This window comes from Martes martes, assembly GCF_963455335.1.
Source record: "Martes martes genome assembly, chromosome: 14".
Classification (NCBI taxonomy): Eukaryota; Metazoa; Chordata; class Mammalia; order Carnivora; family Mustelidae; genus Martes; species Martes martes.
In genome coordinates this window covers 87877972-87905378 of record NC_137902.1, presented here as the reverse complement: position 1 = coordinate 87905378, position 27407 = coordinate 87877972, and the positions used below count along the sequence as shown (strand labels likewise).

At 47.1% G+C, this 27407-nt stretch overlaps 1 pseudogene across 1 annotated transcript in view; it reads left to right on the top strand.

Moving 5' to 3' along the window:
* The window catches only part of LOC308355049 (contactin-associated protein-like 3), a 107597-nt pseudogene that overhangs the window by 69043 nt on the left and 11147 nt on the right, over nucleotides 1-27407 (top strand). The window contains exons 11-14 of the transcript in view: nucleotides 107-226; nucleotides 12303-12503; nucleotides 15710-15866; nucleotides 21686-21813. The product of the transcript in view is annotated as a contactin-associated protein-like 3 (transcript). The remainder of the gene's footprint in view (nucleotides 1-106; nucleotides 227-12302; nucleotides 12504-15709; nucleotides 15867-21685; nucleotides 21814-27407) is intronic.

The window sequence follows — 27407 nt, the reverse complement described above, 5'->3', positions numbered from 1 at the left end:
CACAGAGCAAGGCAGAACGAGTATCACTGGGGAAAGCATCCCATCACTAAGGACAGGGAGGGATCCGTCCCACTGCAGCCCTGTCTGAGACCCCTGTCCTTTGCAGCTCTGTTCGAGCAGTCCTGTGACGCCCACAGGCACAGAGGGGACTCCTCAGGGTTCTACTATATCGATTCAGACGGAAGTGGCCCGCTGGGACCTGCTCTTGTGTACTGCAATATGACAGGTACGCTAATGATACGCTTTATTGTGCCCGTTAAGCTCGTGTGATTGGTTGCTGTGTGCAAAACCACAAGGTTTAGCTCTGTCGAGGAACGTGTGTGTTCCTGTGTAACTATGCATAAGCAGTATTTCATTTTCCCTAGAAACCCAGTTATACATGGTGGATGGATACAGGTGTGTCGTAGGCAAGTCCTGCAAAGGATCAGTGCATGTACCGTGGTGAATGACAGCTACCTGTGTACTGATGCAACTTCGGATGCCTCCTTTAACCTGTCTGTGTGTGTGTGTGTGTGTGTGTGTGTGTGTGTGTGTGTGTGTGTCGGTGGCCACATCTTCTCTTCTGTGCTCATGTCACATTTCACTAGCAGAAACAACCCTCCTTTACAAACTTCCCATGCTACTCTAGCGACGTGGACCTGGTGGGGACTTCGGCAACCTTAGAGTGTGACCTTGCAAAGTCTGAGACACTGGTCAGAAAAGAGTCAGCTGTAAATGGTTCTCAGGTAACCCTAATCGGGTTATAATTTGCTTTCTTTGCTCTGGCTATATGTCACCCCGATAGGGTTGCAATTTCTAGATGGAAGGAGTCATTTATGGGGGAATTGACAATGGCGGTTCGTGACAAGCTGGAAGTTCTGCTGTGGTTTCTACACCTACTCTCACTCCATACACAAAATCTGAGCACTTTGGTGATGGTGAATCTAGTGTTGATCTGAATTGGATCAGTTATATCTTCCAGCCCCAAAACTATCCCCAACTTTGCATTGGATGGATGTATGACTGTTGGGGGCCTTGGGGCAAGCATCTTATCATAGAAACTGACCAAAACACTGCAACGGGATAAGAGGCAAATATATTGACTTACTTTACCGGAAGGTATGTGCAGTGTTAAGTATGTAAGGATCTTTCTACATATCCTGGGCTCCAGCGGTTGTAACAGGCCTTCAACTTACTCAATTTCTGCTTTGTTTTCATGGCTCAAGTGAATGCCAAGAACAGAGAAAGCTAAATAAAGATGCTGGCATCCCAGTAATACATTCTAATTTTATCAATCACATGTCTAATTACCACAGAAGTCTAGGACCTATTAAAGATTTTCATATATTTTGTCCTATAAGCAAAGTTCCTTTTACACTGAAAAATTTTGAGATCTGGAGAAAAGTGAAAATGATCCCAGCTGGCACATTGCAAAGGTGAGTAAGTTTTCAATGACTGAAGTTGTTTTCTTGATAATTAACTGCTGGCAGGGTTGGTAAGGCTGAGGTCACCTTTATTAAAAAAAAAAAAAAAAAAGACATTTGCTGCCAAAAGGCGTGACAGGCAGCTAACTGCCTGATTGTCTGCAGTGTACGGTTACAATAAAAGAAAAATAGTTTAACACGCAGGTGGACACGTGGTCCAGGCTTCCCCAGGAAGCTTTCGTCGTGCATATTTATAAAGTGCCTTTGGAATGTGCCGCTGGCTCATAGACACTTGTTTTAATACGAATTTCCTAACATCACTGACGTGTTTTGATGGTCTGTCATTGCTGCTGCCTTTTCAGAGCGAGCCCACTAGCAGAGGGAAGAGTAGTTATGGTCAAAGTGCGAAGAGAAAGCAAGAACAGAGCTCAGGTTTTGATTCTGGGTAACACGAGAAACTATCTGATGACATATAAGCCAGGGTTTTGTTTGTTTTTTATCCTCGAGGCAAGAAGGAGCCTCTAGGGGCGACTGGGTGGCTCAGTGGGTTACGCCTCTGCCTTCAGCTCGGGTCATGATCTCAGGGTCCTGGGATCGAGCCCCGCATCGGGCTCTCTGCCCAGCAGGGAGTCTGCTTCCCCCTCTCTCTCTGTCTGCTGCTCTGCCTACTTGTGATCTCTGTCTGTCAAATAAATAAATAAAATCTTTAAAAAAAAAAAAAGAAGGAGCCTTTAATAGGTAAAATCTCTTGGCCAATGTATATGAGAAGAAGGCCTCACCGACTGTCTCCTGAGGATGCGAATCACTTTCCTCCCAGGCATGACTCGAAGGAATGTCCAAGTAATGCCCCACACTGAGGAGTTGAAAAAACAGTGCCTCCCAACATGGAGCTCCTGTGTCCTCAGTACCCGCCCTGCGCTGGGCACGGCGGTAACTGCAGCAGGGAGCGGAGGAGAACACTCCCCACCCCCTGTATGCGGTGCGCAGGTCTGTGCGCAGAACCAGAGCCCTGAGAGCTGCTGCTGGAGCAGGTGGCTGGTGCGCAGGGGCAGGTGCCGTGACGCTGACTAAGGTGGGGGCGGGCGCACAGACCGTGGATGGGGGAAGGGTCACAATTTTAAATAGACCCATCCAGGAATGCACTCAGTTTGACAGTTAGGTTTGCTTCCAGAAAACCCGAGCAAGCCTCCAAGCAGAGGGAGTGCTCCCGGGATCCTAATCTGTTGGACAGATGTGGGGGGAGGAGGACCCGAGGGGGACCCTCGAGTCACACTGCTGGAAAGTGACAGGTCCAGGACTCCCACTGGCAGAGTAGTTGGGGCCTTTGGCCACCAGGCTGTGCCCGGCAGGAGCAAGGAGACCCGTTAGTGGGGATGGGGCAGAGCAGGGGGGAATGGAGGAGGGGAGGGAGTCGGGGCCGAATCCATGGACCGAATGTGGCTGGAGGAAGACAGGCATCTGGAACGTCTTCCATGTTTGCATCCGAGCCCTGGAAGGACGGTGCAGGTATTAGCAGCAGGGAAGAGGCGGGTCTGCAGAGGAGAGCAGCATTCCCGCAGTGACTACGTGAGGTTGCGTTTCCAGCTGTGCGACTAGTTAGTGGGGACCTGTTGGTCATAAAAACAAGTGCAATGTGTCATCTGAAAGCGTGCTGGGTAGTTAGAATCTCCTCGGCACTATGAACTTCTAAAAACACATTTTGGAGAGTGACTTTACACATTAATTGAACAGACCAGCAGGATCCCCTTTGCTTTGGGGTGGCTGGTGGATGCTGTCCAGCATCCCACAGCAACATGGGCCGTCTCTGGGTCCCCACACCCTTGTCCACTGTCCACAGAAGGGCAGCTCTGCTCTCAGCGGGATCGGGTTCTGCGGCAGCATCCCAGGAAAAGCTGTGTTTTTATGAAGCTCCCTGAGAAATTCGGAGGTACATACAGATTCAGAAGCCATGGCCACGGGGCTTGGATCTTTGGTTTCGTTGGCACAGCCTGCCCTGTGTCCACCAAAATTAAAATGGAAAGAGGGCAAAGGGCATCACAGAAGGGAGAAATAGAGCCGATGCAGCTGTAAAATTCGGTGCCACTGTTCATTTCTCGGTCCAGGCCACGGCTCCGTTGCTCCATTTGTAAAATTGGCTGTGGTGGAGTTTAATGAGCATCCGCGAGGGCAGCAGAGTGGCTCACGTGCGTTCAGATAATACTGAAGGCATGGATTCTGTAAGTTAAACATCTTCCAAACTCTCTAACTTAATCTTGGAAAGTCTTAGAGCTTTAAAGCGTGCATGTGCGTGTCTGTGTGTGTAGGAATTCGTGAACGTTAGGGGTCATGATTTAATGATTGATATTGCTATATGTTTTTATTATCAGATAACACTTAACAACCATGTACGCCTTCATATTGCTTTGCAAATGACCAAGCAAAGTACAGATCATTGTATCACAAGGCCTTTTGGGTAATTAGGTTTTTAGAAAAGTTTCTAGCTGCCTTTCATAAAAGAAAACCCCTGAGGTTGGTATATTCTTATTCTATGTGATGAATAAATGGCATGAAGTTCCATGAGTTAGGGTTGAGCTGGAGCATGGAACACGCACACGTGCACACACACGCACGCACACATCCTGCTTTGTTAGAAATACTGTGGAGAGGATTTCCAAATAATGGTAAATGCCCAGGTTTTTTATGAAACTCAAAGCCATAAGGAAAGCGTCATGCTAAAGACAGAGAAATGCAGAGCCAACTCAAAGACGACAAATATTTCCAGAAGCTACACTGCGAAGTTTTTAATCAAAAGTTTAAAACAATCCAAGGTGATCCAGGAAGGAACCAGAATTACAGTCCCATGAGGTCCCCCAACAGACCTCGTTGTGACTGTGGAAGAACTAAGATCCTGGCCTTCTTCTCCCGGGAGGGAAATATTTCCGCTGCAAGGCCACCTTCTCCGTGAAGCTACCAGGCCCGTGGACAATTAAGCATTCTTTAATTATTATAAAAAAATACTCACACTTGGAGAAACATGCAAAACACAAAATTCTAAAGCAATGGCTACAAGTATATACTTGGTAACAGCCTTCCAAACTCATGCCAGAATATACTCTGAATATACTCCGTATAAATTTTAGCATCTTTAGAATAAAAGCAACCAAAACAAAAAATAAACTATTTTGAAGGGACTGTTTATGCAATTTGTTAACAGATCGATCCCCTTCCTATGCAGAAGAGACAGAATCTAACTTCATTGATGCCAGGATGAGAAACGTGAGCTCGATGGCTCTGCCCGCGGGGACAGCGGGGCCGTCTGTGCCCCCGGGAACCCCCCGCAGTGGTCCTCTGATGTGTTCCTAGTCGTGCTCCAAACACTGGTCCCCAGACACGGCACCGCAGGAACATTTGTCTCAGGGAGGAGATGGCATGAAGGCAGAGCTATGACTCCGCATCAGATTCATAAGAGTCGGCATGGGCTCGAGGAACACGTCGAGTGCACGGCTCCACACCTGCCTGCTGCCCCGCTCAGATCCTGATTCATCGACTCAGCGTGTCCGTGACCCAGCACTTACCATGGACTCTGCCATGCTTGTGCTGACCGAGCCACCGTGTTTCTTAAACAGCCTCCTTCTTCCCATGACAGAAATGGCGAGTGGCCTCCAGCCGGCGTCGTGGCAGGACGGAGGGCGGCCAGTCAGCTGCTTTACATACTCTCCCATCAATTTCAAAAGGAAATTCTCTGCGGAACGGACACCTGTCAGGGCACCCTGCTGTGCTTTTTATGTCCGTGGATTGGTGTGGATTTTCTGTTTCTTTTGCCTCTGTCTTCCTGCAACAGCTTCTGTCTCAGCCCAGTCAACACCTCCCTCTCTGGTCAGATGTCCGATTCAGGCGTTTGGTCGCCCGTCCTCACCCCTGATCGCTGTGCCGCGGGCTTCCAGGGGCCACACCGCGTTTGAGTAAGAAGAGGAATGAACGTCTCTCGTTGACCTTCAGACGAGGGAGGGGGACAGATGGAATTCAGCTCACTGAACATACTATGACTATTATAGGTTGCATTTGCTATTTTAAATATAGGCATACCTCATTTTATTGCATTTTGCTTTACTGAGCTTGGATTCAGATCAAAGGGATTTGCTTTTTTTTTTCTTTTTTGAAACAAATTGTAGGTTTGTGGCAGCCCGGCGTGAAACAAGTCTACCAGCCCCATTTTCCAACAGCACCTGCTCACTTGGCATCTCTGTGGCACATTTTGGTGACGCTCACAGTATTTCTAACTTTTTTGTTGCCATCATATTTGTTATGATGATCTGTGACCAGTGATCTTTACTATTGGGGTTGTTTCCAGGCGCCATGAACTATGTGCATCCAAGACCGTGAACTTCATTGGTAAATGGCTCTACCGACTGGCCATTTCCTCACATAGGCTCCTCTCTGTCCTTGGGCTCGCTACTGCCAAGACACAGCAGTACTGAATTTAAGCCAACTCACAGCCCTACCGTAGTCTCTGCATGTTCACCAGAAGGGAGAAGCTGCTTGCCTCCCACTGTCAACAAAGGCTGGACACGATGAAAGCTCAGTGAGGAAGGCGTGTTGAAAGCGGAGGCCCCTGATGCCGGTTAGCCGAGTGGTGAACCAAAGGAAAAGCTCCTGAAGGAAATTAAAAGTGCTGCCTCGGTGAACACACGAATGAGAGGAAAGTGACACCGCTTTATCGCTGATACAGAGAACGTTTTAGTGGATAAGAGGCCCAACCAGCCACGACCTTCTCCTCAGCCAAAGCGGGAGGCCCCGGCTCTCTCCGGTTCTGTGCAGGCAGAGAGAGGGGAGGACGCGGCAGGAGCGAAGCCTGAAACGAGCAGAGATCCGTGCTTGAGGTTTAAGGAAGGAGGCCGCGTCCGTGGCACGGAAGTGCAAGGTGAAGTGGCACGCTGCCGTAGGAGCTGCAGCGAGTGACCGGGAGATCCAGGAGATCCGGAAGATCCGGAAGATCCGGAAGATGGCGATCGTTCCCGAAGGCGGCTGCCCTGACCAGCAGATTTTCAGGGTGGACGCGAGAGCCTCCCACGGGAAGAAGGTGCCATCGAGGACTTCCCAGCTAGACAGGAGGAGTCCGTGCTGCCTTCAGTGCTTCCACGGACAGGCTCATCGTCTGGTCGGGGCCAGCGCGACGGGTGACTTTTAACGTGCAGCAGGTGCTGATTTATCATTTCTCCAATCCTAGGGCCCTTAGGAATCACGGCAAGTCTCCTCTGCCTGTCCTCTGTGAATGGAACAGCGGAACCTAGAGGACAGGACGTCTGTTCACAGCATGGTGTACTGCGTGTTTTAAGACCATTGTTGAGACCCGCTAAGGAAAAAAAGGAAAAAGATTCCTTTCACATTATCATCACTTACCGACTGTGCACCCAATTGCCCCAGAGCTCTGATGGAGTCGGACAGCAAGATTTATGTTGTCTTCATGTCTGGTAACACAACATCCAGTCTGCAGCCCATGGATCAAGCGGTCATTTCAACTGGCAGGTCATCGTCATTAAGAAATAACATTTCCTAAGGCTGTAGCTGCCCTGGATAGTGATTCCTCGGATGGATCTGGGCAAGGTCAATTGAAAACCTTCTGGGAAGGATTCACCATCCTAGATACCATGGAGAACATTCATGATTCATTGGGAGAGATCAACAGGTCACCATAACTAGGAATTTGGAAGAAGTAGATTCCAGTCTTCAGGGATGACTTTGAGGGGCTCAGGATTTCAGAGGGAGAGGTCACTGCGGGAGTGGTGCAGACAGCAAGAGAGCCAGAATCAGAAGTGGAGCCTGAGGACGGGACGCACCCGCTGCAGGATACAGCTTGGACGGATGAAGAGTTGCTGCTGACGAATGAGCAGAGAAAGTGGTTTGTGGAGGTGGGATCTACTCCCAGTGAAGGCGGTTGAAAGAACAAAGTGTTTAGAATATTGCATCAGCTTTGTTGACAGTTTGGAAGAAATTCTACTGCAGGTAAAAAGCGAACCGATGGCATCCCATGCTATAGAGATGTCACTCAGGAGAGGAGGAGTCAGTCGTGCTGCAGATGTCACCGTTGTCTTCTTTTCAGAAGTGGCCACGGCCGCCCTGACCTTCGGCACTGCCACCCTGATCAGTCAGCAGTGCCAACAGCAAGGCAAGTCTCTCCAGCAGCAAAGATCGCGGCTCGCCGAGAGCGCCCACGATGGCTGGCATCTGTTCAGCAAGAGGCATTCTTCCATCCAAGTACTAACCAGGCCCGACCCTGCTTAGCTTCCGAGATCAGACGAGATCGGGTGTGTTCAGGGTGGTATGGCCGTAGACAGCAAGAGGCATTCTTGATCGAGGTATGTACGTTTGTTAGGCATCATGTCATCACACACTTCATACTGACTCCAGGAGGGCGGAGAGGTGAGCTGTACATGCAGTGGAAACCGAAACGTTCTTCTGACTCGCTGTCTTGCGGTATACATGTTATTCAGGTGGTCTGGACCGGGGCCTGCATATCTCTGGGGTATCTCTGGTGCCTGTAGATAGGGACACTTGCTGGGAATTTGTAAAAAATAAAATAAAATAAAACAAAATAAAAAGTCTCTGCATGTGGGTTGGAGAGTCTCCTTCATGAACACATGCACAGCCGCTGCGGAATATATTTTTCTCTGCTTAGGAAGAGTTGTGATTCCATTGTTCTCTGCTTTGCCCTTGAAAACTGAGACAGACAGTAAGCATGGCATCATCATGTCACGTGTGGCAGGTTTTGCTCGAAAATAGCATCTCTTCCAGAAGATTCTATAATGTTGAAATGTTAGAATTTGTAAGGAAAAAAAAAAGAGAGAAAATATGTTCCTTGATGATAGTCATGCACCACGACCCTGCATCTCTTTTCTATGGGCTTTTGCCTGGTAGGAACCCTTCCTGCGCCCACGGAGGGGACGTCATTCTGGCTGATCTCCTGCAGCTTCTAAAGGGAGTTCCCAAAGTAGGCGCGCCCAGCATGCGTGGGGACACACGACTTCCGGACCAGGTCCTGTCCCTGCTCCCAAGGGAGTGGAAAGATGCGTGTTTTGGGAAAGTTCGTCCTCCCGCTCTCATCAGCACGGCCCTGCCTGTGGATGGACGGGAAGATGGTCTCGACAAGCAGTGAGAGCCCAGCCCTCAGATGGTGGCTCGGCCAGCACTGTGCCTGGTTAACGGCCTTTGAAGATGGCCAGAACCATGGTTTTCAGTCTTTTGATGTCACCTGGTTCGGTCTCCCCATTTACCAAATTTGGCATCAAAGGCTTAGAGAATTTTTTGATGATTCCAAGAGCACCAGTTAGGGCCTGTATTCTCCCATTGACCGTGACACAGTGCTCCGTCTGTGTCTAATTTTGTAAGTGTCTACACAAGGTTCTCTCCGAGGAAACTGCTCTGCTCTCCTGCTGTGCGATGGGCTGAAATGCAGGGGGAGACCCTAATGACATTCCACGGTACTGACACGTGGGAGGTTCCAGGGGCGGGGCCCTGTGTCCCTCCACGTTAAACAGCAGGTGTCCACACGAATGACTGAGCAGACACATAAGGCTACACTTAGTGTGACCTGTTAAGTGACAAGATGACCCTCTGAAACTCCAGGAGAAGAAGACCGTGAGGTAGCTACACTTCTTGGAGTATCTAGTTGTGTCTCAGAGCGTTGTCTTGTGTGGAAAATATTAAAGTGAATCATGCAAAGCTCAAGGCCTCCAGACTGTGACAAGAATGGCTGCCCTTGTAGGGGCCCTAATGCAAGTATTGATCCGGAGGGACCCAAAGGGGTGGGGCTGAGACAGGGCGGCCTCTGGGCCTCTCCCAGGACCCAGGGGCTGCCTGCCGCAAGGAGCCGTCCCTCTCCTTGGTGAAATACAAGCGTCCAATCCTCCTGGGCTCTGGCACATGGACAACACGGCAAGGCCAGTGCCTCCTAGGTCTAGCGCAGGGGCAGATCAGAGCCGCCGATTGTCTTCCTCTGGCCCCCACTGGACGTTCACAGCAGCTGCTGGGCCCTCCCAGCCCTGCGTGCACATAGGTGCCCATCAGAGCCTGTGATCTGGTTCTATTTTCCCAGGAGTGTGTTTTCCTTTGAAATCCAGGATAAGACCCAGGGGCATGAGGCACTCTGGAAAGGTCACGGGCCTCAGCGCTCTTTGAGAACTTGAGCACCTCAGAAAGCCTGGTGGCCACACTGTGTGGTGCCGTGGCCCCGTCTCCTGGAGTTGGGTGAGTGGGTGCTCCCGGGCTCCCATCCCTGTTCTGTGCAGCAGGAGGATTGGGCCGTGAGGCAGATGGGAGCCGCCCGCTGTGGTGTTTCCCTCCGGATCGTGGTGCTGCCGAGTCCTGAGAAGGGTTGGGGCTGTCCGGCCCAGAACACAGGGTTCACGTCATCTTGTGACTGCAGGGACGCCTGCTAGTCTCCCCTTCCCTCTGCCGTCCTGCGTCACTGTGAGTGCCCGTCCTCCACTGGGTCCTTCTCCTGCACGTGGAGGGCAATGGGTCCCGTCGCCTCGAGTGTCGCCTGCCTCCTCGTCTTTGAGCTCGAGCACCCGCTTCCCATCAGAAGAGATGCTGGCAGCTGGCTTCCCTTCCGAAGACCTGGTGTTGGACCCAGCTTGGGCTTCATTTCAGGCTTCTGTCAGAAAGGGGATTCTTGCCTTCCCGTTCCTGGAGATCAATGTCCATCTCATGAGGGACAGACCGACCCCCTAGGCAGGCATCAGGGTTTTTGTGATCAAGTCTTTTTTCTTCTTTTCCCTTGGGGAGATGAAAACGAGCATAGCAGACCCACCGAGGGGCCACATTTCCCCGACCGTGGAAAATACACATCCGTTTCCTTTTTCCCATTCAACCACCTGCTTCCCCTTAAAAGATGCCTTGTATAGTTCAGAGATACAATCCACAGTGTACCAAGTGTTGCAGGTTGCCAAGTGGATATAATTTGGCAAAATAAAAAGAGAAACTAGGGGTATCATAAGATATGGTGAGTCAGTGTTATTTTTTATATCCTGCTTATCAAACCAAAGCATCACGTTAATGTAGGTTGGTTTGCCCAAGCAAACGGTGGGCCAGGAGCCCTGGTTAGCCTCCCTGCTCGTGGGCAGACGAGAGGCTCCACTGAGCTGGAGAACGTGATGTGATGGGGCCTCATTCAACAGTTCAAAAGTCCTGCTTGAAATTTTCCCCATGACAGTTAATTTCCTCCAATCTCGTTTGTGCTCGGTATATGGTGCGTAACAACCAAGTGTCTTTCCATCATGCTGGTCCCTTCAGTTCCCTGGTCTGTCTCCTCGTCCTCGAGAGCTTCCGTCACGCTGCCTCTCCAGGGTGCCTTCCCACTACAGTCGGAAACCTATGAAAATCCCACGTTGTGCCACATCGAGGAAACATAACAAGCCCTCGCTGGGGCCTTACAAGTGATATTTCTAGAAAGGACAAGCATTGACATTTCTCTTTTTTTCAAAAGGAAGCTTTGAGATTATGTTCACACTTTCCCTTCTCTCCACTCAAGAATCTCTGATTACACTGTAACATGCACGACCATGAGTCCATCACACGGCCACCAGCCTGCGGGAGCCCCTCAGGCACAGCGTTTCTCTTTGTGCCATAAACCATGGACATAAATGACCCTTCGGCATTAGAACCCACGAATCCCCGAGCCCAGCCCCTGGCTTCTCCTTCGGCACTCTCACCCCCTTTCGTCTGGTGGAAGAAACCCTGACCGTGAATGTGAGTAGGTAATTGCAAAAAATAACACCAGGTCCATTTAAGAAATTTTCCAGGAAAATGTTGAAATATAAAATGTCTGGTGAAAACATGATTAAAGGGGGGGAGAAAAACCTGTGGGATTCAAATTGCTATAGGAACGCTCAGAGCCCCTTAAATGAATTTGATTTTTTAACCTTGATTAACCTTAAAAAATCGATTTGATTTTTTAACCTTGTTTAGGTCTTAGCCATTAAAAGTAATAAGAACAAACCTCACGTGACTGTTTCCAGCCCCTATAATTTGGAAATATGTCGACCGATCATGTCTGTACCAGATGCGTGTTCCAGAGGATGTTTTATGTGATTTGATGTTATAAGTGAAGTTGGGTTAGGACAACATGAAGCCAGCCTTTTGGCCCCTGAACCATGGCCCTTTTACACTGTGGGAGGACCTAGATTTGGGGGGAAGGTAGAAGAAAGGGAGATCTTTCTCTTCTGTTTGAAACAGCGTGGAGGGCTCATCCATTGTTTCAAAATCTCTTTTAAAACTATGGGTGATCAGTGGAGCAGAAACAGGTCAGGATTCACCAGCAGACATGAGTGAGTCGTGCTCCTGGCAGGAATGGGTCTATCAGCGACTCCAGCGGGCGCTCGTTTGGGGCTGGGCACTGAGTGAGATGCTGACACACGGTCAGTCCATTTTTGTGAAAAATACTGATTTCCTATCGTTTTGCATGATCATGTGAGCTGCTCATTCCCCCCATGGGTCTCTTATGCATTTCTTTGATTACCAGAGGAAAAAATGCTGAGTCCAGTGGAGAGTAATATGTGTATTAACATAAGGGCACATACACACACAGTGAAAACTTAGCTTCTTCTTACAGTAATGGAAAGGCATAAATTAAGGGACAAAACGTTTTACTTATAACTGTGAATATTATAACACAGAGTTTTAAGAATTGGCCCCCTGACGATGTTGGCTGCATTCAGGGTAAGACGAATTCTAATAAAGAGAGTCCCCGTTCCTAACAGTTTAACCGTGTCCCTTATGCTGACTCCAACGCCAAAGAGACCTGATAGCTACAAACAATAAAACCCTAATTCAGATAAAAGAGGCTTCCGACTCTCACATTATGTTTAACTGCTCCAACCTAGTCACAGTCGCTGTCTCCCTCCCAACCCTGTTTCTGCCCAGAGGACACCACCTGGATCTCGGTACAGCACAATGGCTCCCAGCTGGCCAAGGTCAAAAGCTCGAATGGAGGAAGCCCCCAGCCCGTGTTTTTCAAGTACGCAGCCAGCCCGGACCAGCTCCAAGCCATCACGGACGGTGCGGACGACTGCCGGCAGGAGCTGGTCCTGCACTGCAAGAAGTCGAGGCTTTCAGCTGGCCGCGGTGAGTCGTGGGAGTCCCTCGCCATCGCGGGCTGCCGTGCCCACCGGTGGCAGGGGCCTGACCCAGGTGCCATGTCGCGATCGGGACGTTACAGAGATGCTTCCTCGGAGCGGAGAGCGGGGTCCGTATGTGTGGCCCCTCGCTCAAAGCGGAGAGCGAGCTGGGAAGTCTCTTCCCAGACTCAAGTGGGCGACGGATCGACGAAAGCCTCCTCACGAGGTCATCGGAACGCTCAGGGCTCAGCCACCATGAAGGGCGGCCACGCCTCCGAAATGTTTGGTCTTAGACAGATGGGGGACAGCACGCGGGGCTCAGTTATCTGGAGGCGATTATCCTGAGAGATTCTTCATCATGGGCTGAGTGTGATTAGTCTCTCGGTCATCATTAATAGGGAGCCGTGTCGGTGTTACGCAGCTCCTCTCACGCAGCACCCCGGCTAGTGGCTTTTCATAGCGCTTCTATTCTTGAAAATTTTACTTTTGGTTTCGTATGTTCTTCCTTTGAAATGCCTCATTTTGTCAGAACGGTAGTCAGGGTCCTCTAAGCTCAGGGTCTGAACCTGCCGCTCAGCAGCCCGGGGGTTCCTCTCCCCAAGACTTTCGTGCTCAGACACTGACCTCGCCGGGACCGAACTGCACAACGTCGATGAAAGGCATGAAGCAAACGCTGTTCCTTGGCCTCGCTCCAGCATGTGGAATGCGTGGTTAGTCCTGGGGGATTAGTGCTCCTTGCGACTGGGTTCCTGCCAAACAGATGAGCCAGCTAAACCGGGTCGCTCCCAGGACGGAGAAAGCAGCCCCCGGGGGAGGAACTCAGGGCGGCTTGGGCTGCTGGAGCAGGGAAAGAGGCGAAGCAGAGCGGTGTAGACGCCAGCCGCTAGCAGGGCCGGCAAGCAAACCCCCTTGAATCTGGGAGCAAACTCTGCGCGCTGGCGTGTGGTCTGTGCCACAGCCTGGACACGCGGCCCAGGTCAGTAAAGAATCCCCACACGGAGGGCGGGCCTCTCCCTACCTGATTCGCAAGTGATTCCTCGGCTGTGCTCCCTCCCACAGCGGTAAATAACGCAGCCACGGCCGCCACCAAACCGAGGCTTTAACTGGGGTTGGGGTGGAGACGGAATGAGGGACTTGTTAACTACACAGGCTGGAGGCTGCCCTTCCGTGGGCTGCTGCTGGAGAACTCGCACAAACCTCCTTCAGACGGGCGCAGTCCAGCCCGTGAGCCCAGTGGCCCTTCATTACGGCACAGGCGAGGCCTAAACACTGTCGCCTGAGACACCTGAAAAGGGTCGCACTGGTTCACGGTGGTCATCCACGGACATGAATGGGCGCAAGGAGCCTTCCCCGGGAGCCCTCAGTGGAAGGTTATATGGTGGGAAACCACCCTAGGTGGCTGTCGGGAGCTTAAGAGTGTCATGGAGCGGACTGGGAACGGGAATGTCAGTCAGAATCGAGTTTTCCCCCCAAGAATTCCCCTGTGTTCAAATCCTCAGTTGTTACCAGCTCACCGGGGTTTATCGTGAGAGGAGAGAAGGCGGGGGCCTGGCTCCTGTGGTTTTCCGGGAGGGCTGCTGGGGAGCCGTGGGCTTCAGCTCTTGTTAGGGTCCCGCGGCCTTTGCCTGCAGCAGCTGGTAGGTCTCTATGCTGCAGGTGTCAGGGGCTGCGGTTCTGGGGGCCTAAGAGGGAGCTCAAGGGCGGCAAGTGCTGATTCCAGGAGACTGTTCGGTCTCCGTGCCGTGGGCGTGAAGGTCCCTGAGGATGGCCCTTGTGGCCGGAGCGGAGCACAGCCAGCCAGGGGCTCAGGTGCCGGAGGTGGGGGGAGCCCTGTTCCCTTCCCTTCAGCCTCTTCTTCCTCTTTGCATTGTTCTTAATGATCCTTTTGCACGTTCTCTGGATTGCTCCAAGAAAGCTTGAATGGAGCCCAATGCATTCTGTACCTTGAACAACACTTGCTGGTTCTTGCTTGATAGAGGAAATGAGAGAATCGGGTGTGAGCAAACATCCGTGGGCAACGATGTCTTTGCTCCTCCGTCTATGGAAAGGATGTTGAATAATCCCATGTTTAAAATGGTGTTTTAAAAAGTGTCTGTTGAGTGGAAAAGATCTTCCACCCCCTACAGATAAGTTTCAACACACTGAGGGGAAAAAACAAACGTTGCAGACATTGATTTCTTGGCGCACATCTCACCCAGCGGGCCTGCGGTGGGCGGTCATGAGTGCGGCCCGTGTGCGCCCGCTGGGAGGCTGTGGGCAGCAGGTGAAGGCTCGTCGCACAGGGGACCATAACGAGCGGTGGCGGCTGTAAGTTAGGGAGAAGGTGGGACGTGTTCCAGATTCCCGGTGGGGGCCGGGTGGGGACAACCTGAGGGTCTGAGGGAGGGAGCACGCTGAAATGGACAGGTGTCTTCGCAGGCGGCTGATGGAGGTCACTTCCGTTTCTCCTGCTCTGACTCTGTTTATGAGGCACTGCTCCCCTCCACCCTCCCGAGGGCCCTCCTTCCCTGTCATCCTCACCCTGCATGTCTGTCCTGGGGCCTCAGCAGAGGACACAGCCCAGAAGAGCTGAGGGGGCCTCTGGCCCTGTTGGAGCATTTGAGCATTGAGCTAGACTGGCCTCAGTTGTCCAGAGCCCAGGACCCGCCTCGGGCACGAGGGAGGCTTATCAGGCCATGTCTGTGGTTTCCAGATACAAAGCCAACGTGTCAGTACGAGAAACTCGTTCCTCCAGCACACTTGGAAGACATGACGGGAGAGTACCGGTCTTTTCATCCCATAGATAAGAAATCCATATTTTGTCCCATATTACATCTTCCAATGGCATTTTAGGCTCTCGAACAGCTTTTGGATGCAGTGTACAAATTACTCTGGTTTTCATTCATTCCTTTTTTTTTTAAATGACAGTTCTTTCAATGTTTTGTCCAAATAAATGATGTCATTGGAGTCCTCAGGAGAAATGTGTAGATATCATGCCTGAATGAGTTAGGGACGACTTGCTCATTTTCTAATAAAAGTAAAACATATGGTGAGAATGTACATCTAGATGTGGAAATGTTTCTTAAACCTTTGGAAGTCCTCCTTGAAAGGACCCTGTTGTGGAGTTAACCTCTGCTCATCTGTGTTTTAGACAGAGGGGAGTAAAGGACTATGCTGGGGAGGCAGGCAGTGGGGGGCAAAGTAGGTGTCACTTTTCTCATACTTGTCTTTCAGATGGAACCCTCGTGAGCTGGTGGGTTGGAAGAACCAATGAAACACACACTTACTGGGGAGGTTCTCTGCCTGGTGCTCAAAAGTGTGCTTGTGGATTACAGGGGAACTGCCTTGATTCTCAACGTCACTGCAACTGTGACGCTGCCCGGGATGAATGGTGATTTCCATATAATTTCCCTGTGCAAACTGTAATTTCGTGTTGCTTAAACTGTGTAAGTTAGGCAGACATTGGACAAGACAGTTGTATAAAGAGAACAGATTAAAGTATTCCCCAGCCAGTTCGAGGTGTAAGCTTTGATGTGTACAGTGTAATTAGTCTGAGGATGGAGGCGTTAAGGTAGCTATTTCTGTTTACCTGTGAGTAACTAATCATGTCCATTTTTATTTTTTTCCTAATAAGATAGGAATACCAGATTAATGTTTCCCATTCACTGAAAGTACCATTATCAGAGTTCCTACGGTTAAGTTTAACCCGATAGATACGATGACAGCCCCGTGGCCGACCCCGGCATGCTTGCTCACCTCCCTCGCTGCCAGCTGCATTTTTAAATGGCCTCATAGGGGAAATCAAACAGGGTCTAGGGTGCATAAAAGGGGATTATGGGACACAAACCTTGCCCTGTCGCTGGAGGTCTCAGAAGGCTTCTAAACCCAGAGAGAAGGTGGAAAGGGACCGACCTTCCAGCTAACCCCCCAGGTAGCAAGAAATAACTCCCTGAAAACACACGTCCCCAGACCTGCCCTCACACAGATCCGGAGTTCAAATTTACATGGTCCTTGGATTAAGTTAGTGTGGCCACAGGTCAGCAGTACCGATGGCTCATCATAGAAGTATGTGACATTCTTGCTAGAGGCCCGCCCTCCCCAAGGATTCCCACAGATAAAAATGCCACCAAACATGAGCTCACAATCAGGGCTATGCAGCCCCAGGGGACAGAAGTGGGAGGCAGAAGAAACCACGGAGTAAACGGATGCCTAAAAATCCCAGATCACGCATACCTTAAGAACATCAAATAAAATAAATGCGTGAGCTGTTGGAAAAACAAGGTCTGGGACTGATTGAGAAAGCAACCAGGTACTATTGACAAAGGTGATCGTGACTTACAAAAGAACCGAGTGAAGGTTTAGAAACGAAAATATTCTCACTGAAATTTAAGACTTGTCAAATCAGATACTGGACATGTGGGATCAGAACACTGGAAACAACGGAAAATGAGTGTAGATAAGTGGCAGGGACTCTAGCCCAGAGAGACAGGCGTGGGAGGAAGGAAAGCGGGGACAGGGAGGGGAGAACTGGGGTCAGAGTCAAGTTTCAACAGAGGAGACTGGCAATAATTAAGGGCCAAAATAGCCAAGAAGTGGCCAGACTTGAAAAAATACTAGGATACCAGGCAGGATAAATAAGAGTAAATCCACCTGTAGAAGCATCATGCCGAAATCAAGGAAGATTAAAGAGAATGTGAAAGGGAGTGGAGGTGACCAGAAGGTGTCAAAGCAAGGACTGTCGGAGCCAGACAAGACCCCCTCTGTGGACCCAGCAAAGCCTGCAGGTGCCGGCACTCCCCTCGCCGTGTAGCATTAAGTACCGTAACTGTCCAGTTCCAAGTGTGTCCCCAGCCAAGATACAGGGACACCCAGACAGACAGACACAGAAGAAATACACCACCAGCCGACTCCAGAAGACGAAGTTTCAAGAATGGTTTTTAAAATGAAAGCGGGTGATCTGGTAAGGAGAGTCCCAGACGCTAGAAGAAACATCGAGGAAAGAAATGTGTAAACTCAGAGGGTAACAGAAACACAAGAGGCAAATACGGGACACCGGTCATGTGTCAGGCATGTACCCTACAGAAACAGGAGGGAGCGGTTCTGTCCAGGAAACAAAATGATTGTGATCGACAGAGGACTGCAGCCAGGGTTAGAAATAAGAACATGACTGAACTTAGAAACTTGTTCTGTGGAAGTTTGTCAGCACTAAACGGCTCATAGCGCATTGAGATTTCCAGTGTAAGCACTGAAGGATAGAAACGGTGTAAAACTCAAGTCCAAAGAGGGAAGGAAGGAAAAACAGGATTTTAAGAACAGTCAATTCAAAAGAAGGTAGGAAATAAAAGTTACAAAGGAAGAGGAAACAACGAGCAACAAAATAACGTAATATGAGTAATGAGGCACAATAAATGTGACAAAAATAGTCATTTAAATGCAGATAGGTCATTTTGAATTAAAAATAAGTATATCTTGTTTGTACACCTAGAAATATTGAAAGCAAAATCCTAAAACAAGTTACCAAGCAAATGTGCAAAGAAGTAATTTAAGTTTATAAGTCTTTTTTTTTAAGATTTTATTTATTTGACAGGGAGAAAGGGTGCCTATGCCCATAAGTGGGGGGAAAGGCAGAGGGAGAGGCAGACTCCCTGCTGAGAGGGGAGCCCAGTGACTTGGGGCTCATCAGAGGACCCTGATATCATGCATGACCTGAGCCAAAGTCAGATTTTAACCATCTGAGCCACCCAGGCGCCCCCAAATTTTGAAGTCTTAATATAGAATGATTAGTATCACCATATCATGATGCTTTTTAATTTCACCAAAAAACCCCTAATAATCCTAAACTCGTATGTTTCTAACAAAAATGACTCAAAATGTATATAAAAAATAAATGCCTGAATTGAAAGAAGGAATATACAAATCAACCATTGTAAGGAGAGGTTTAGACATACATCTGTTAGCAACTGGCAAATCATGTGGATGACAATTATTAAGGATATGGAATATTTTTATATGAAATCAACGGCTTGATTTGGTAGGCCCTGAAAATTACAGAATATATAATTTTCTCAAGCGCACATGGCACATTTTTGCAAAATGATTTTCTTAATGTTTCATAAAGCAAAACCCCCAAAATTTTACAGTAGTTGTTATGGTACGGACAATTTCTCTGATTACAGGACATTGAGGTTAGAAATGAATAGCAAAGGGATGAAAGTATAGGCGGCATTTCAAAGCCACAAATGATTAGAAACAAGGAAATGAAGATGACATTTTTCATAGGAAATATGGTTGCCTACCAGGAAAACCCAAGAGGATAGACAGAAATATTATTGAAATTAATGAGAATTTAGTAGGGCTACCCACTGAATCTTAGAATAACTGAATTCCTACAAAGAGCTTATTACTGTAAGAAAATATCATGAAAACCACTTACAAAATCAGCATGAAGACTGTAGATCCTGCAATAAAGATAACAGAAATATGCAGAACTTTTATGTTTTCTTATGAGATTGTAAGAAGATGTATCTAAATGGAGATATCACACGACTGCCATGAGTGGGAAAAATCAGTATTTTCTTGGTTCCATTTAATTCCAACACCAGTCGTTTGCTGAGTGTTTGGGACGGTGACGTGCTGGGAAGATGTGCGTGGGAAAGCAGTGGTCAGTGGTGGTTCTGAAGGTCGAAGCAAGGACGGGAGACTGGTCCCCCAGGACTTGGAGTGTCAGGGGACCGCAGGCTCTGAACCAAGGGCATTTGCCGACGGGATGAGCGAAGGGAACAGCACAGCCCGAGAGCGAGCCCGGGAGCTTTCAAAACAGGGAGCTCTGGGCGGCGATGGTTCCGTGGTCCCCAGTCTCGCTTTCTCCGGACCAATTAGGAAACGTGAAAGCCGACCCGGTGTTTGTTCCCTGCGGCCTTTCCCAGAACTCAGGGGTCGCGGTGGCTGTGTTGCACCTGCCAAAAAGTGTTCTGCGAAACACCAGCAGAAGAAGCATCTCTGGAGCGCTGGGAACTGAAGACCAAGAGGAAGGGGCCTTGGCAGTCCCGTCACTGCGGGCGCGAAACCTGTCGTGAGCATCGTCATGCCCAGAGAGCAACACTCCCAACCTTCGGGGAAAAGAGAGAAACATGGAGAGGCAAGAAAAAACCTGAGATAGAACTAAATTCGGCAATTTCAAATGAGTCTGGGGACCCTGGCAGTGAATCTCGTCCTACATGAAGCGTGGACATGTGGGAATGACCTGTGCTGAGAGAGAATTCTCAGTTCTGAGTTGTTTAAAATTTCCTCAGGTTCAGGAATTTACTTTGCAAACAACAGAATGAAAAAATAACGTATTATAATATCTGCCTTAACACACACAATTACCCATTATGATTTTCCTTAGGTTTTTTTGCAGGGCTCTCTGTGCTTTGTCATTGCTAAAAACAATTAAAGTGTAGCTTTTCACTACATTATAAATGTAGCTTTTAAATGGTTCTTTAAAATTCAGTTACTCAATGAATAACTAATGCCCTTGCATGTTCCCTCTAGATGCTCTACCAAAATAGCAATGACAGGAATGAAAATGCTTATTTGTAACATTTCCTGGTACTTAACACCAGGAATGAATTTTGCTGTGTTAGCCCCACGTTTATAACAAGCGTTTTTTCAGACTGACTCCCCCCGCAATCCATGCCACCCTCTGGCTTGTGACCGACCACCTGTACCGGTCCCAACAAAGCCAGGTGTTCCGTGTTTGGGACGACCTGCCTGTGTGCTTCCAAGCACAGAAATCACAGGGCCTTACCCAGATAAAGCCCTGGGATTTTGTTCCATCTGATTTTTGGAAACAATCTGACTCCAAAAAAATTGTTTCTGAACTTTCAGGATATTAGTTCAAAGTTTTGATATCTTGCTAATATTCACCAGCAGTCCCTTTGTAACATTTTTAAAGCAAAATAAAAATGCTAATAATTTTAAACTTCCTACCTCGAAAGAATATTTTTGATGCCTCAACAGAATTGGAATGATTAACTATTAAGTGATGCAGGGTCTTTTTGAAGCAAAGCGATTGGGCTGAACCATCCGAAATTGCTGGTTGTTTTGACTTGCAAAAACGTCAGTTTCCGACACTTCCGTTTGTGTACATCGGAGCGAGTGGGGCTTTATAACCGTCCGAAACTGAAACTTCCTAGGCTCTACACAGATGCAGGGCACCTGAAGGATACATTAGACAAACTATTTTCTGTTCTAAACCCAAAGCACATACGTAATTGAAGCAGGACGTAAGAACATGAGCAGCTCACAGGTGCGGAAGAATCTCCTTTCTTCGCCCAGAGGGGTGGCTGGTGGCACAGCTTCCTCCCAGGACCCCTGGCTCGAGTCTGGTGTTTGTTACATTGGAACCATAGATGTTCAGTCCCAAATATTCACTTACGTGATTTTATTGTATTACAATTATATTTTCACAATTGTTTATAATATCCACTAGATTCCTTGGGGACACTGATGGTGGTTTTTATGCCCACGCCCCTGACACGCAGGACCTGGCAAGGAGTCGCTGTGCACCAAATGTGGCCGAATGAACAGATAGTGACAGTCACGACGAGCACTTCCCACGCATTACCCCATGTATTAATTTTAAGAGCACATTGTATCATACCTTCTGTTTGGTTTAATCAACCGTCTCCTTCTTTCTTTCTTTCTTTCTTTCTTTCTTTCTTTCTTTTTTAATGGATGGCATCAATATGTAAGGAAATGCTTAGAAACCACGATAGGAATTTTGGAAAATTGAGTAAAAAAAGAAAAATCTGGGGATTGAAAACCTAAATCTTTTCAGTTGGGTGGTTTGGTTTTGTTTCTTTAATGAAGCCAAGCAGATCTTGCACATGTAAGTTTTGCATTTAAATCTCACAAGGCAGCTAGATGGGAAAGGGCAGCAAACTGCTTCATTGCAGGGAAATATAATGTCGTGCTCGCAGTGACGGTGATGACGTCAGCCCTGCCCGCTGTTATCTCTGTGGTCATGCAGAGGAACAAGGATCTCTGATCCTCAGAGACCTTATTAAGTAGGTTACTGTGTCAGAGTTCAGACGAGCCCTATGATTTCCTTATTGTTATATATTTACAAATTTAGCTTATCACGTCTTGTGCTACAGTAATAGACTATTTGCTCCTTCTCTGGATGTCGTTCAGAATAACGCTAAGGTGGTCATATTTGTTTTGTAGGACCCGCGACACAGTAGTCCTTTCCCATAAGGAGCACCTGCCAGTCACTCAGGTTGCGATGAGAGACACGGGCCGACCACAGTCAGAAGCGGCTTATGCGCTGGGGCCTCTGCTCTGCTCGGGGGACAGTAAGTAGAGGCAAGAGGAGCTGTTCTGACCCCTGGAAATGCATGTCAGTGTTTTAGGAGACATGAATACTCTGCATCTCATTAGGAATGTGTTAACTTACAAAAGAAGTGTACATAGGAGTTGTGCTTGAGGGAAAAATGAGGAATATGTATTACCTTCGGAGTGTGTGTCCTCTGTGTAGTATTTGAGTCGGACTAGTGCTGTGAATGTTGGTGGGATGATCTGAAACACTGATCACCCAGTCAGCAAGATCTAGTGATTTGATAATTAATTAATTGGAGTAAGTAAGTATTGGCTGAGCGCCGAGATGCCTAAAACTGGTAAGATACTGAGAAACGAGGTGACGGAAGCCATCACGTGCCTGTTCGTCGTCACCCCTGACAGTTTGCGAACCTCAGTGGTCCTAACTGTCCTCCCCCCTCCCACGGCATGTGGATTTCTCCGAAGCCTTCCGTCTCCCAAACTAACTGAAATAGAGCGGATCCACTCTATCTTTAATTTACTTCCTTCTGATCCCTCTTGAATGTGTCCCCTTCCGGCCGTCTCCTCCGTCACCCCCTACAAACTGCCTTTTCCAGGCGTCAGTGAGGCCCCAACCCGGCTAAACCTGCCGTCTGCTCTCAGGCGGCGTCGGACCTGACCTTGGCCTCCTGTCCTCACTCACTGTGATTCACGTCTCTGTTCAGCGGCCCGCTTACCCACAAAAGTCTGGGTTTTCCCTCCTTCCTTCCCCACGCCAGTGGCATTATCCTGTTGTTGTGCCCCTGCCTGCGTCCTCAGCCCTCCGTCTCTCTGCTCGCCAGTGCTGAGCTGTTCCCAACAGGCTCGTGGCTTTAAATCCCACATTGAGGTCAATGATTCCGCCATCGCTATACCCCAGGCCGTCTCCCTGCACTCCCGCCCCTGCCATGCAGCTGTTTAGGCTGTACCTCTCTGCCTCGATAGGCATTTCAGAACAGTTTGTCCAAAAGAAGGAAAAAAAAGTGTTTCCACGACAACCTTCCCCAACTCAGGGCATGGCAACTCCCTGCTTCCTTTCGCTTAGACGGAAAATGTAACAGCCACTCATAACTTCTTTCTTCTCTTAACACACATTGGACTCATCCACAAATACAAATGTATCGCTTTGAACTTCAAAACTGGATCCAGCGCCCCCTCCCAGTGGCTTGACTGGCCTGCTTGCAGCTGCTTCTGCCCACTTAGCGGAGACGCCACAGAACGGCCAGAGGGAAAGGTCAGGGCACGTCAGTCCTCTGGCCCAGACTCTCCACTGGCACTCGTGTCAGAGCAGAGGCCAGAATTCAACGTCTACCAAGGCTGCGGTGGCCAGCCCTTCCTGGGGCCGCATAGGAGATGCTGCCATGTGGAGAAGTCCTGGCATTTCTGAGCCTTGCCATTGAGAAAAAGAACGTTTCCTACGTCAGATGACAAAAATATTGCGAGGTGGATGGTCACAGTGTACGGAACATACGAACATGCCTTGACGGATGATAGTATGAAGAATTGTTCTTCCCACTCATGACTTAGACTGCAGACCTCACTCTGTGTCCGGATAGGACGAATTAAGCACGCCCACCCCATCTCTCCCATGAGTCCCCTATGAAACCTGGGCAGAACGCCTGAAACAGTTATCTCAGGGCACTGGGAAGCCAGCAGCGGCAAGGAGGAGAAACCAGAAGGCATCATTTACTTTTCCCTCCTGTATCTGTCGGTCAACCCAGACGTGGGCACTGGGTCACAGACAGAGAGGTTCCAGGAGAAGCCCTTGAGCCCTGGCTAGAGGCCAGAACAGAAAGTTTCTAACTCTCAAGGAATGCAGGAATCCCATTTCCCTCTTTTTCTATCCAGGCAGACCCATGACGATAGCAGCAGAAGCTGCCCAGGGAACACACAAAAGCCAGGACTTCAGAAGGGGACCTTTGCTCTGCATGGGGCAGCTGTGGCTCAGAGATGGTGGGGAGACTCCTCTTATTTTTGTTTTTTTCCTCCACTCACCCATCGCTTGGCAATGGACCAGGTAGAGTTGCATAGGAGAGTGTTACAGAGCAGTCTCAGTAGAGCCTGTTTTCTAGTTCTGTGACTGACAAGGGAGACCAGGGGACCAGAAAGTACCTGGAAGAGCAGAGGGAGGCAGCCGTTCAGGAGAGCATACTGTATGTTGTTCATGAAATCCGAGGCTCACCTTGGAGCCACACATGCATGGATCCGGTCCTAACTGTAGACCCAAGAAGTTGAGAACTGAATGGAGAGTCGACCACCCAAGACCCAGGCTGGCCACTGGGTTGTGCACGAATGAGGTAGAGTTGGGTCGTGCTGCAAAGGCTTTGGAAACTGGACTGCCATTAGAGACAGCCCACAGAAGGCAGGTTGCAATGTGTGGCCTGATCCTAACTAGGCCAAGTGCCTGCAAAAAAACCTAAATAAATTAAAAACAAAAAATAAAATTTGTATATGTGTATATATGTGTATATATGTATATATACATGTATATTCATATATATATATGTAATCAACATGCTCCACAACATTTGAACAGAGCCCAGAATTTATTAATATAATATTTAAAATATCTAGGAAGTCATCCAAAATTACTTAGCACAAAGAATCAGAAAAATCTAAGCTGGCTTAGGAAAATGTAGTCAACAGATACTAATGCAATTGTGACACAGTGGTTAGAATGAATTGATAAAGAGTTTAAAACAACTATTACATAAGAACTCTAACAAGCGATCATAAACACTTTTGTAGCAAATAGAAAAAGAACATTTCACCAAAGAAATAGGATATCCAAAGAGCTAAATGAAAACTTTAGAGCTGAAAAATATGAAACTGAAATAAAAGATGTCCTGGGTGGACCAAATAGTGGATCTGAGATGAGACAGTCAGTGGCCTTAATGATGGGAATGACTCATCTGATCAAAAGAAAGAAAAAATCTAAAAATGAACAGAGCCTCAAGGAACTCTGAGTCAACAACAAAGGATCTAACATTCATGTAATTGAACATCCAGAAGCAGACAGAACAGTGTGGTGCTGAAAAAAAAAATTGAAAAAAAAAAGGCTGAAAATTGTCCAAGTTTGGTAAAAAACAGACTTGAGAAGTTGAATGAACTTGAAACAGGATAAACTCAAATTCACCTCCAGACACATCATTATCAAACTGCTGGAAACAAAGGCAATGGAGAATGTTTTGAGACCAACCAGAGAGGAGTGATGTAGCATCTGCAGGTGAACTCCTACTCATATGGCCATGACTTTCTCATTAGAAATATGGAAGCCGGGAAGGAAGTGGCAAAACATTTCTCAAGGGCTAAAAGTAAAGAATTGTCAGTCTGGAATTCCATATTCAGCAAAAGCCTCCTTCAGGGATGAAGATAAATAAATTCTCAGACGAAGGAAAGCTAAAAGCATTCCTTACCAGGAAATACTTTAAAAGACTTTCTAAGGGAAGATTCAGACAGAAGGGAAATGATACCAGAAGGAAATTTGGGACCTCGGGGGTAAAAAATCAGCTTGAGAAATGGTAACTATCAGGGTATATATAATAGACTATTGTCCTGTTGAGTTACTTTAAATATACTTGTGGTTGTATTAAAAAATACAATATTATTTCATAAAATTCTTAATTTGTACATATGGAATACATTTGTACAGATGGAATACATTTGGCAGCAATAAATAAAGGGCACTCGGTAAACTGACAGAATTGTTGGCCAGGTTTTGACATATGAGTCCAAGTAGTTAAAATGTAGATTCTGAGCAGATTCTGAAAAGGTAAGTGTATATATTGTCACTCCTAAAATAACCAATCAAGGAAATGCTATAGACAAACAAAAATAGAAAACTAAAAAATGTTTAACCCCAAAGGAGACAGAAAAGAACAAAAAAGCATAAGGAAAAAATAACAGGAAAAAAATAATAAAATGATAAAACTAAATTAAACTTGTCAACATTTATATTTAATATGAATGGTCTAAACAAACCAGTTAAAGGACAGATGGTAATGACTCCACTATGTACTTTGTACAAGAAACTCACTTCAAATATAATGATATCATAAGTTTAAAAAGAGGGGCAGGGAAAGATATTCTACACAAACACTAATTGAAAGAAAGCTGGGGTTTCTGTATTAAAGTTTTTGCTTGAAAGCATAGAAAATTAACAGATACAAAAAGCGATTAAGAAGACATAAGAATCCTAATGAGCTTCAAAATACATAAAGCAACAACTGACAGGATGGAAAGGGGAAGTAGGCAAAATCATAATTATAATTAGAGATTCCAGTACTCCTCTCTCATTAATCTTTGGAACTAATGGGGGGGAAACAAGCAAAGTGTACATAAAACTTGAATGTCACCACAAAGCAACAGAATTTAATTGACATTTATGGAACACCCTACCAACAGTAAAATACACATTCTTTTAAAATGCACATGGATACACCATATTCTGTGTCACAAAACAAACTTGAGCACATATCAAATAAATCACACAAAAATACATTCCCTGACATAAATGAATTAAACTAGAAACAAAGAACAAAGAGAGTGAGAAAGTCTTCAAACACTTAGAAATTAAACACCAAACTGCTAAATATTAAATGAGTCAAGGAGGTCTCAATAGTAGACATTATAAAATATATTGATCTGAATGAAAAGGAAAATACAACATATCAAAAATGGTGGGAGGCAGTTATGTCAGTGCTTGGAGAGATAGTAATAGTATTAAATGCTTGTATTATGAAAGTAAAAGGTCTCAACTCAATGATTTAAGCTTTTACCATAAGAAATTAGAAAAAGAAGAAAAAATAATTCAAAATAGCAGAAGGAAGGAAATAATAAAGATAAGAGAAATCAATTAAAGGCAGAGATCTATAAAAACAAAATATTTATAAAAGAACAATAAAATAGATAAATCTCTAGCAAAACTGTTAGAGAGAGAGAAGAGAAATATTACCAATATGAGGCATGAAAGCTGGAGTATCACTACAGACCCTACAGACATCAATAGGATAATAACAGCATACCACAAACAACTCTACACACGTCAGTTCTCCAACGTAGATAAAACAGACTAATTCCTTGAGAACCACTAACTACTAAAACTCACTCAAGATAAATTGAACAACTAGTAGAGACCTAGAAGTATTGATGGAATTGAATCCATTCGGAGATGACTTCATTGGTGAGTTCCACCAAAGAAGAAATAACACCATGTTTACACAATCTCTTTTAGCAAATAGCAGAGGAAATTCTTTCCAACATTTTATAAGGGCCCAACATTGCCCCAGTACCCAAACTAGAAAAAGAAAATGCAAAAAAAAAATTAAGATAGAGATAACTACGGACAACATCATCACAGACACAAATACAAAAATCCTCAACTACATTAGCAAAAAAATCCAGGAACATTTAAAGAATAATACACTATCGCCAACTGGTGTTTACGCCAGGACACAAGGCTGACTCAGTGCAGCTGACCCTGGAACAACATGGGTCTGACCTGGGCAAGTCCATTTATGTGCAGATTTTTTTCAAAAAATACAGTACCATCCTGTACATGTATTTTCTCTTCCTTGTGATTTACTTAATAATA